The following is a 7,900-nucleotide window of genomic DNA, read 5'->3' as shown; positions in this document are numbered from 1 at the left end:
GAGGAAACCTGGTACCATCCCTACGGTGAAGCATGGCGGTGGCAGCATCATGCTGTGGGGATGTCTTTCAGCGGGAGACTAGTCAGAATTAAGGGAAAGATGAACGGAGCAAAGTACAGAGATCCTTGAGGAAAACTTGCTCCAGAGTGCTCAGGACCTCAGACTGGGGTGAAGGTTCACCTTCCAACAGGACACAGCACACAGCCAAGACAACACAGGAGTGGCTTTGGGATGTCAGGAATGAGGGAAAGCCAGAGCCAGGACTTGAACCCGATTGAACCTCTCTGGAGAGACCTGAAAATAGCTGTGCAGAGACCCTCACCACCCAACCTGACAGAGCTTGACAGGATCTGCAGAGAAAAATGGGAGAAACTCCCCAAATACAGGTGTGCCAAGCTTGTAGTGTCATACCCAAGAAGACTCAAGGCTGCAATCGCAGCCAAAGGTGCTTCAACAAAGTACTGAGTAAAGGGTCTGAATACTTATGTAAATGTGATATTTAAATATAGTATTTTGTATAAATTGTCATTATGAGGTATCGTGTGTAGATTTATGAGTTCCTCGGCGTACACATCACAGACAAACTGAATTGGTCCACCCACACAGACAGCATCGTGAAGAAGGCGCAGCAGCGCCTCTTCAACCTCAGGAGGCTGAAGAAATTCGGCTTGTCACCAAAAGCACTCACAAACTTCTACAGATGCATAATCGAGAGCATCCTGGCGAGCTGTATCACCGCCTGGTACGGCAACTGCTCTGCCCACAACCGTAAGGCTCTCCAGAGGGTAGTGAGGTCTGCACAACGCATCACCGGGGGCAAACTACCTGCCCTACAGGACACCTACACCACCCGATGTCACAGGAAGGCCATAAAGATCATCAAGGACAACAACCACCCGAGCCACTGTCTGTTCATCCCGCTATCATCCAGAAGGCGAGGTCAGTACAGGTGCATCAAAGCTGGGACCGAGAGACTGAAAAACAGCTTCTATCTCAAGGCCATCAGACTGTTAAACAGCCACCACTAACATTGAGTGGCTGCTGCCAACACACTGACTCAACTCCAGCCACTTTAATAATGGGAATTGATGGGAAATGCTGTAAAATATATCACTAGCCACCTTAAACAATGCTACCTTATATAATGTTACTTACCCTACATTATTCATCTCATATGTATATGTATATACTGTACTCTATATAATCTACTGCATCTTTATGTAATACATGTATCACTAGCCACTTGAACTATGCCACTTTGTTTACATACTCATCTCATATGTATATACTGCACTCAATACCATCTACTGTATCTTGCCTATGCCGCTCTGTACCATCACTCATTCATATATCTTTATGTACATATTCTTTATCCCTTTACACTTGTGTCTATAAGGTAGTAGTTTTGGAATTGTTAGCTAGATTACTTGTTGGTTATTAATGCATTGTCGGAACTAGAAGCACAAGCATTTCGCTACACTCGCATTAACATCTGCTAACCATGTGTATGGGACAAATAAAATTTGATTTGATTTGATTTTGAGGGGGAAAAAAAACGATTTAATCAATTTTAGAATAAGGTTGTAACGTAACAACATTTGAAAAAAGTCAAGGGGTCTGAATACTTTCCAAATGTATTGTACGTTCATAGAAGCATCTCCAGTTTGTCTCTCCAGCGAGCTGTGTAGCTGTGGACATGACGAGAACCCCGAGTCTGGGAGAAGGGAAACATTATCGTCCGTTATAATCTACCCATAGCCCTCAGCTTCACGTATGCAGATCTGAAAACTTTTCTCACTGCAAGTGGGAGAGAATGCCGTCAGACCTCTGTGTGTGTGTGTGTGTGTGTGTGTGTGTGTGTGTGTGTGTGTGTGTATAAACGCACATCCAGTAATCCCAGGTATTTGACATTAAACAACAGAATTTATCAGCGTCGACAGCAACAGAGCACCCTGGTCTTTCCCCGATGTTCTGTCAGCGACTCACCATGCTCAATAATCACTCTTTATACGAAATGTATCAGGTTAACGGGCTGTGCAATCAGAGGTATCCTCTCTCTCACCAAGGAGAAAAATGATCTGTTGAATAGTTGTGTGTCCTGCAGATAAATGGTAGGGAGTGTTCTTTTGAAATATCATGAGATCTGAGAAAGGACAGAGAACATAACAAAACATTTTTGTCAAATGGAAAGATAAATAGTATTTCCAATGTGTTCTGAAAGTAAGATACTGTGCCTTCAGAAAGAATTCACACACCTTGACTTTTTCTAAGTGTTTGTTGTGTTTGTTGTGAGTCCATGCAACTGTTTATGAGACTTGTTAAGCACATTTTTACTCCTGAATTTATTTAGACTTGTCATAACAACATCGTTGAATACCTATTGACTCAAGACATTTCAGCTTTTCATTTTGTAATAATTTGGAAAAACATAATTCCACTTTGACATTATGGGTTATTGTATGTTGGCTAGTGACAAAACAAAACACACCCTCAATTTAATCCATTTTAAATTCAGGCTGTAACACGACAAAATGTTGAAAAAGTCCAGGGTTGTGAATACTTAAGTACAGTGCCTTGCGAAAGTATTCGGCCCCCTTGAACTTTGCGACCTTTTGCCACATTTCAGGCTTCAAACATAAAGATATAAAACTGTATTTTTTTTGTGAAGAATCAACAACAAGTGGGACACAATCATGAAGTGAAACGACATTTATTGGATATTTCAAACTTTTTTAACAAATCAAAAACTGAAAAATTGGGCGTGATAAACAGAGTCCAGTCTCTGTCAGACAGAGGAGGCTGCATGATAAACAGAGTCCAGTCTCTGTAAGACAGAGGAGGCTGCATGATAAACAGAGTCCAGTCTCTGTAAGACAGAGGAGGCTGCATGATAAACAGAGTCCAGTCTCTGTCAGACAGAGGAGGCTGCATGATAAACAGAGTCCAGTCTCTGTCAGACAGAGGAGGCTGCATGATAAACAGAGTCCAGTCTCTGTAAGACAGAGGAGGCTGCATGATAAACAGAGTCCAGTCTCTGTCAGACAGAGGAGGCTGCATGATAAACAGAGTCCAGTCTCTGTCAGACAGAGGAGGCTGCATGATAAACAGAGTCCAGTCTCTGTAAAACAGAGTCACTGTAATCAATGACAGAGAGAAAAGTGGCCTGAACAAGCTTCTTTCTAGCCATCAGCGGTAAGCAAGCCTTATAACGAAAATAAAACCCCGTTTAAATGTAAGCTTCCCTCACAAGATTATCCATATGAACTTTGAAGGACAACTTGTCATCCGACCATATACCTGCTGTAAGTAGGATGACACTTTTTCAACGGATAAGCCACCAGATGTGACAATGCTAACCTTCTCTGGCTGAGTGTGAGCTCTGGTAAAGGTCATAACCTATTCCATTCTACAGGTTAATTCTCGGGGCTCCAGTCTCGACCTATCAGGGATCCTCTACTAGATTCAGCCATGGGATGATTTTATTCCTTGGTCAGGAGCCGGAACATAATCACAAATCATTTGTAGACTGCAAATCGACCGTAAGAAGCCCAAACATATATAATATTTGACTAAAACATCATAATTTCAAACCTTACTTACTATTATTGTATACGATCACGTGTCTCTCTATTATACGTGGGAATACTTGGGAACAGATTAAAGTAAAATCACTTGGAGCTGATTTCTTGGTGTTTTTGAAAGTCTATATTATGTCCAACAATGAAAATTCTCCAAAATCCTACTTTTTTTTGCACAGAAAACTTGCGGGGCCATATAAAACCATCCACTGGCCGCCAGTTGGGGAATCCTGGCCTAGGCCCTAGGGGCTATGTAGCTTCTTATCTGTCATGTTTGGAGTTGTGTTACGCTGTTATGTTGTCACGTCCTGACCATAGAAAGCCTGTATTTTCTATGGTAGAGTAGGTCAGGGCGTGACTAGGGGTTTTAGTCTAGTTTATTATTTCTATGTGGGGTTCTAGGTTTATTTTTCTATATTGGTGTTTGTGTATGATTCCCAATTAGAGGCAGCTGGTAATCGTTGTCTCTAATTGGGGATCATACTTAAGTTGCATTTTTCCACCTGAGGATTATGGGATATTGTTTGAATGTATGTGTTTTGGGTTTGTGCACATAACATCTCTGTAGTCACGGTTCGTTGTTAGTTTATTTGTTTTTGTCATTGCTAAGTTTCACTTTATTCCTTAAAATGATGTGGAACTCAACATACGCTGTGCCTTGGTCCGACCATCATTATTACGAACCACGTGACACATTTGGATACTTGTTTCTTTCCAGTTGAGTTGCCATGGTCGCGTCAGTACACAGAATCTTTAAAGAGCAACTGTTCCTTAAAAACATATTGTTTAGAAAACAGCATATGTGGCATTGATATGAGTCCAAAATATTTATTCTACTGTCAAAATTGACTACAAAGTGTAAATAGGATAATTTTGGTCATAAAGTCAGTCTCGTCCAAAACAGAGTTTTGTGACTTGTGGTTGTGACTGTATCACAATGTAAATGAATGTTGGGTTTGTTTCAACCCTGCCCACATGCCCACAGCTGGCAGCACACAAGTAATCATCAGTTCGGATTGCAGCAGCACGCCACCTGATCGTAATGCCTGTGGTAAACTTGGGTTGACTTTGGATATCCCTATGGGGATAGTTACCATCGCTAAATTAAAGAGGAGAGGAGTAAGGATCGGACCAAGATGCAGCGTGGTAAGTGTCCATAACTTTAATCAAAGAAAGCACAGAACACTGAATACAAAAATAACAAAAGAAACGTGAAGAAACGAAACCGAAACAGTATAGTGTGGCGACTGACATGGAAACAAACACCCACAAACCAGCAGTGAAACCCAGGCTACCTAAGTATGATTCTCAATCAGAGACAACTAACGACACCTGCCTCTGATTGAGAACCACACTAGGCCGAAACAGAAACCAAACATAGAAAAACAAACATAGACTGCCCACCCAAAACTCACGCCCTGACCATACTAAATAAAGACAAAACAAAGGAAATAAAGGTCAGAACGTGACAATGTGAGAGTATATACAATATGTGACAATATGTTAAGATTCCAATACAACAAATGCCAATGATTTATAAACAAACCTCAAACCAACTATAAATTGTAGACATTCATATACAAATATTGAAACCATGTAATGATAAAACTAAAAGGTGTACAACATGAAGATATTGTCTAGTTTACATTGTGTCATTTAATGGTCCCTAAACTAGCCCCAGAGATAGGCTATCCAAAGTCAAAGTCAAGTCACACACCAGCCAGCTGAAGCTAATTGGCTAAATAATTTGGCTAAATCTTCCCACCTGCGAACACACATAACACACGCGAGACACCCACGTCAAACCACACCCCTAAACCCTGTTTAATTAAATAATGGCCGCTAGCATTTCCTAATGAACCAAATCTAAAATGAGGCCAAACCAGGAAGTGCAGTCACCCTTTAAAACTAAGTAATGACATGTTGCACCTCTACCTTGCTACCTTTCAGATGAGCCAAGGAGGAGGACAGATGACAACAGCAGGTCAGTGGAGTACTTGGAACAGCAGCAACCAGGGGCAAATGGCAAGGTAGAAAAACATCTCATCTCTCAATGTTCTAATCTCTCAATGTTCTAATCTCTCAATGTTCTAATCTCTCAATATTCTAATCTCTCAACGTTCTAATCTCTCAATGTTCTAATCTCTCAATGTTCTAATCTCTCAATGTTCTAATCTCTCAATGTTCTCAACACACTCAACGTCAACAAAACTAAGGAGATGATTGTGGACTTCAGGAAACAGCAGAGGGAACACCCCCCTATCCACATCGATGGAACAGTAGTGGACAGGGTAGCAAGTTTTAAGTTCCTCGGCATACACATCACAGACAAACTGAATTGGTCCACTCACACAGACAGCATTGTGAAGAAGGCGCAGCAGCGCCTCTTCAACCTCAGGAGGCTGACGAAATTCGGCTTGTCACCAAAAGCACTCACAAACTTCTACAGATGCACAATCGAGAGCATCCTGGCGGGCTGTATCACCGCCTGGTACGGCAACTGCTCCGCCCTCAACCGTAAGGCTCTCCAGAGGGTAGTGAGGTCTGCACAACGCATCACCGGGGGCAAACTACCTGCCCTCCAGGACACCTACACCACCCGATGTCACAGGAAGGCCATAAAGATCATCAAGGACATCAACCACCCGAGCCACTGCCTGTTCATCCCGCTATCATCCAGAAGGCGAGGTCAGTACAGGTGCATCAAAGCTGGGACCGAGAGACTGAAAAACAGCTTCTATCTCAAGGCCATCAGACTGTTAAACAGCCACCACTAACATTGAGTGGCTGCTGCCAACACACTGACACTGACTCAACTCCAGCCACTTTAATAATGGGAATTGATGGGAAATGATGTAAATATATCACTAGCCACTTTAAACAATGCTACCTTATATAATGTTACTTACCCTACATTATTCATCTCATATGCATACGTATATACTGTACTCTATATCATCGACTGTATCCTTATGTAATACATGTATCACTAGCCACTTTAACTATGCCACTTTGTTTACATACTCATCTCATATGTATATACTGTACTCGATACCATCTACTGTATCTTGCCTATGCTGCTCTGTACCATCACTCATTCATATATCCTTATGTACATATTCTTTATCCCCTCACACTGTGTACAAGACAGTAGTTTTGGAATTGTTAGTTAGATTACTTGTTGGTTATTACTGCATTGTCGGAACTAGAAGCACAAGCATTTCGCTACACTCGCATTAACATCTGCTAACCATGTGTATGTGACAAATCAAATTTGATTTGATTCTAATCTCTCAATGTTCTAATCTCTCAATATTCTAATCTCTCAATATTCCAATCTCTCAATGTTCTAATCTCTCAATATTCTAATCTCTCAATATTCTAATCTCTCAATGTTCTAATCTCTCAATGTTCTAATCTCTCAATGTTCTAATCTCTCAAAATTAATCTCAAAGAGCGCCAAATTCGTGCATTTAGCTGTTGAGATTTTTTGACCAGACCACCCTGCTGGCTTTGGGCTAAGTCCCAAAGTATTCAAATCCTAGAAACGGCCATCAATTATAGAATAATAGCCATCTATATCAACATGATCTACTTAGCTTGAGTTTGGGTTTGTTTTTGCTGAATAATATAATAATATACTGTAATAATATAATATAATAATTTACAGTAATAATATACTATAATAACATAATATAATAATATACTGTAATAATATAATAATTTACAGTAATATACTGCAATAACATAATATAATAATATACTGTAATAATATAATAATTTACTGTAATAATATACTGTAATAACATTTCATAATATACTGTCATAATATAATAAATATACTGTAATAATATACTGTAATAACATAATATAATAATATACTGTAATAATGTAATATAATATTTATTGTATATAATAATTATATAACAATATGATGTAATAATATATCATCATTTACTGTAATAATATACTGTAATAATATAATAATAATATACTGTAATATAATATACTGTAATATAATAATGTACTGTAATTCTATAATATACTGTAATAATGAAATAATATAATAATATACTGTAATAATATAATAATATACTGTGATAATATAATAATGTACTGTAATTCTATAATATACTGTAATAATGAAATAATATACTGTAATAATATAATAATGTACTGTAATTCTATAATATACTGTAATAATAAAATAATATACTGTAATAATATAATAACATACTGTAATAATATAATAACATACTGTAATTATATAATCATATACTGTAATTATATAATCATATACTGTAATAATATAATAACATACT

The sequence above is a fragment of the Oncorhynchus mykiss genome, chromosome 4 (genome assembly GCF_057628025.1).
Source record: "Oncorhynchus mykiss isolate SJ-2025 chromosome 4, ASM5762802v1, whole genome shotgun sequence".
NCBI classification, from domain to species: domain Eukaryota; kingdom Metazoa; phylum Chordata; class Actinopteri; order Salmoniformes; family Salmonidae; genus Oncorhynchus; species Oncorhynchus mykiss.
This window is presented reverse-complemented; position numbering follows the sequence as displayed.